Source organism: Octopus bimaculoides, chromosome 13, assembly GCF_046866305.1.
Source record: "Octopus bimaculoides isolate indiv1 chromosome 13, ASM4686630v1, whole genome shotgun sequence".
NCBI lineage: Eukaryota > Metazoa > Mollusca > Cephalopoda > Octopoda > Octopodidae > Octopus > Octopus bimaculoides.
The window spans coordinates 55,369,761-55,374,760 of NC_142940.1; the positions used below are offsets into that span (position 1 = coordinate 55,369,761).

At 38.6% G+C, this 5,000-nt stretch overlaps 1 long non-coding RNA gene across 4 annotated transcripts in view; it reads left to right on the forward strand.

Moving 5' to 3' along the window:
• Window positions 1-5,000, forward strand: part of LOC128249300 (uncharacterized) — a 141,585-nt gene that overhangs the window by 136,114 nt on the left and 471 nt on the right. For all 4 annotated transcript variants that reach the window (XR_016244046.1, XR_008265399.2, XR_016244045.1 and 1 more), the window contains one exon: window positions 4,800-5,000. This exon is cut by the window's right edge and continues 471 nt beyond it. This is a non-coding gene — a long non-coding RNA (uncharacterized LOC128249300). The remainder of the gene's footprint in view (window positions 1-4,799) is intronic.

Genomic DNA, 5,000 nt, shown 5'->3' on the forward strand with positions numbered 1-5,000 from the left:
TTAGTTGTATATAATAACACTGTTAGTATATAATAACAACGTCACAAATTAAAGAACATAAAAGAAATAATGGTGTCGTTTGTTATAAATTATCGAAGAACTCCGTCGCTGATGAGGCTTATATAAGGTAGGCAGACCCAGTTTTAGTGGCTGCAGGGATAATATCTATTCTGTGTTCAGTGCTATTGAGTCACGGTTTTCCCCCTCAATGTCCGTTTGTCACCAGTGCATTTGTTGGCGAAGAGGGCGACAGGGCAGTGAATAGTAGACTATTAGCGATGATTAATATGGCAGATACCAATTAATTTTCTTATAGTCCTTGTATATATGTATGTAATTATGTATGTATGTATGTATGTATGTATGTATGCATACATATACACACAAATATGACGCCCCTTGCCATCTTCGCTCATGTCACCTCTCCTCTTCTCACAGTTATTTCCCTTTTAATTCACTCCTCTAGCGACCTCTTTTTCTTCCGGTCATTTCAGCATGCGGCGACCGTCTAATTTAGACACGTTTCTTCTTTTCTCTCTACCATTTTTCTTTCTCTCGTCTATTCTTTCGGTAGATGAGCGTACACTCGAAAGGAACCATAAAAGACTTTTCCAACTATTTTTCCTGTGCGTAAAACAGTATATACACAGTATATTTTTGTTTTTTTTATTTACCTCGTACTTGCGTTCTAACTTTTACACCATCTGTCTGTCTGTCTGTCTCTATATGTATATGCACGCACATCCAACTTCCATTCAAACTCAGTAATGACGTTGGAACACTACTGAAGGTAATGATCTCATGCACAGACACAAAGAACATTACGCTGTGAGGAGGCTGTTAGTAACTCACCCGAATTCATGGTCAGAGTATAGTCCTCCGTTCTGCAAACTAGTGCAGAAAACTTATCAAGTACAGAGATTCCATTGCCAAGGTCCTTAAAAACACCTTCACAGCCAACGTGAAGGTCTGGGTTGGCGGTGGGAGGATAGGGTAGCTTCAAATTCGACGAGGTAATAAATAGGTATTAGTAGTGCAAGTATGCACACATACATGTGTTAAAATCGAAAGCTGATCGTCTAGATCGGATATCCGCTTTTCCATTGATTATAATATACGACGATGTATCAGAAGATAAGACTAAAACTACAACTAATGTTGTGTCTCCCCCTCCCCCTCCCCTCCCCTCCTCCCCTCCCCCTCCCCCTCAGTCGTCTCCCTACCTCCTTTTCTTTCCTAATATTTGGAGGTGTTCGGAGAAAAGTTAATCACGTGGCTTCTACAGGTACAGGTCGATATTTGATAGATGTACCAAGATTTCTTATATTCCTTCCTCTTGCTCCCCCTCCTCTCTCCCCTCTCCCCTCTCCTCTCTCCTCTCTCCCCTCTCCCCTCTCCCCTCTCCCTTCTCCCGACAGCCTCTGCGATTGCTATGAGTCGAAAAGGGAGCCTTTATGCGGTCGTACGACCTGCTAAAATGCCAACCAAATTTCTTGGCATCACGCACCACTGCATTGGAAAAGGATGATGGACGCGTTGTAGAATATAGTTCTAAAGATATAACCCGCCTGCCCTCTTCCCGCACCCCACCCCAAAACTGGATGGCTTTGACTGGAACGTCTTTGAAATGTTTGCTCATGCTGGGCCGATCTGGGTCAAAACAACACCGTCGTCGTCATTATCCTCATCGTCATCACTAGCATCTTCCTCCTCCTCCTCCTCCTCCTCCTCCTCCCCTACATACTTATGCACACGCACGCACACACACACACACACACACACACACATACACACACACACACATGCGCGTGCACACACATCTTGCCATAACTTGTCTGATATATGAATCCTGCCCAGGCTTGTGCTTGCATGTACCGAAACGAAGTTAACCCTGAACGATAGAAAGCCAAAATATAAACACACACACACACACACACACACACACACACACACACACACACACACATAAATACCCTGTTGATGTCATTGAAATTCCAGTGAAAGAACCTTGGATCTAGGTTAGAAACTGGCTCTTTCTCTATTCGCAAGAAATCTTGAAATAAAACTGAATAAATCTTTCCTACTCTAGGCACAAGGCTCTAAACTTTTAGGGAGGGGACCAGTCGATTAGATCGACCCCGGTACGCAACTGGTGCTTAATTTATCGACCCCGAAAGGATGAAATGCAAAGTCGACCTCAGCAGAATTTGAACTCAGAACGTAAAGACAGACGAAATACCGCAAAGCATTTCGCCCGGCGTGCTAACGTTTCTTATTTCTTTATTGCCCACAAGGGGCTAAACACAGAGGGGACAAATAAGGACAAAGGGATTAAGTCGATTACATCGACACCAGTGCGTAACTGGTACTTAATTTATCAACCCCGAAAAGAAGAAAGAAAAAGTCGACCTCGGCAGAATTTGAACTCAAAACGTAATTGCAGACGAAATACTGCTAAGCATTACGCCCGGCGTGCTAACGTTTCTGCCAGCTCACCGCCTTAATAAAATGGAATAATGACATACGAATATATGTATATAGGTACGTACATACATACTGCATATATATATATATATATATATATATATATATATATATATATATATATATATATATATATATATATATATATATATATATATATATATATATATATATATATATATATATATATATATATATATATATATATATATATATATATATATATATATATATATATATATATATATATATATATATATATATATATATATATATATATATATATATATATATATATATATATATATATATATATATATATATATATATATATATATGCTCTTCGTAATAATATTGTTGACAGATTAACCTAAATGCATAAATACATTGCAGTCCGACGATGCCTTAACTGGTCGTAACTTCGAAGTCACTGCCAATAATATTCTTGTTTTAAAATGATATATTTGTACTCTACAAAAGTATAGAGTAGCCCATCAAATCAATGTAAAACAGTCATTATAACTGAGCATAAAATCCAACATATATTAATATATATATATATATATATATATATATATAGATATATATATATATATATATATACACGTAAATACACACATCCATATATATATATATATATGTATGTATGTATGTGTATATATATATATATATATATATGTATATATATATATATATATATATATATATACACATACATACATACATACATACATACATACATACATACATACATACATACATATAAATACCTATATATATATACCTATACATACACACACATATATATTATATTACATTACATTATATTATATTATATTATATTATATTATATGTGTGTGTGTATGTACACAAAGACGCACATACAGATATACATGTGTTCCGGTTATGAGGCAAAACTACCAAAAGTGCTCAATAAAATATATTTCAAATAAATTGGAGGGATTTCAAAGCCTTGCTGTAATATCCAAGTCGCGGAGATGAAACGGATTTGAAAAACCAATACTGTTGCATACAAAACTGATTGCGTTGTAAATAGCATTGCGGGTGTGAATATGTGTGTATGAAACGGAGGAAAAAAGAAAGGGAGAGAAAACGAGAGTGAGAGAGATGGGACGGAAATTGAGAGCATTTTACGGGATGCAACTCGCTAGATGTGCAATTGCAATATTAAACCTTATATGCAAGAGATGCAATATTTCTTTATTACTTATATGCATGTTGTTGTTAAGTCCTGGTTCACTTCTGATTGAAGAGATTTATGACTGATAGACGTTGCAATTATACACATCGCATAGTGTAGCTAGGATTACATCATTGCAGTATGCAGTGCTGTTGCTTAGTCGAAGGTCAATCACTATTGGGCAGACTCTCGATGTGAGGTGTTCCAGTCATGACCATCTCATAGAGTACCGAGGACTACATCATTTGTGGTGGATAGTATTGTTGTTTAACCTCAGGCCGGAGGCGCAATGGCCCAGTGGTTAGGGCGGTGGACTCGCGGTCATAGGATCGCTGTTTCGATTCCCAGACCGGGCGTTGTGAGTGTTTATTGAGCGAAAACACCTAAAAGCTCCACGAGGCTCCGGCAGGGGATGGTGGTGAACCCTGCTGTATTCTTTCACCACAACTTTCTCTCACTCTTACTTCCTGTTTCTGTTGTGCCTGTAATTCAAAGGGGCCAGCTTTGTCACACTGTGTCACGCTGAATATCCCCGAGAACTACGTTAAGGGTACACGTGTCTGTGGAGTGCTCAGCCACTTGCACGTTAATTTCACGAGCAGGCTGTTCCGTTGATCGGATCAACTGGAACCCTCGTCGTCGTAAGCGACGGAGTGCCAACAACAACAACAATTAACCTCGGGCCAGTCCTGCTTCAACAGACCAATGATCATAGGCGTTCCAGCCATGACCAATCTATAGTATATTTCGGACATGCACACACCTATCTTGCCTTGTAGATGAATCTTGTCCAAAGCTGCGCTGTTGTTTAGCCCCAGGTCAGACCTGACCCAGTCGACTCATGATCAGAACGTCTTCCAGTCGCTACCATTCTGCCTTTTATTCAAATATTCAAATATATATATATATATGTATGTATGTATGTATGTATATAAATACACAAACACACGCACACTCACACACACAGCGTGGGTGAAAAGTAACCAGGCATTAGAAATTGCTTATAGAATTTTTAGTATCACTGAAGTCATGACGAAAGCATTTTTTAAACAGACAACACTAATGGGGATTTCTTATTTTCTTATTGTCTTATTTCTTATTTCTTATTTTCCAGATGGCCTGTCGCTTGACTGTCCAGGAGCGAGCTAAGATAGCAGCACGCTTTGAAGTGTGGAATTCCACTGTTTCGGTTCAGAGACGGTGGCATGCATGGAAAGGTAAGCATGCAACACTACGTCCGTAGAGAATAAAAAGTTCTCATGCAAAGCTGATGATCATGGGGTCTGTGAACGATGCATGAAGAAATGGCCGTCCA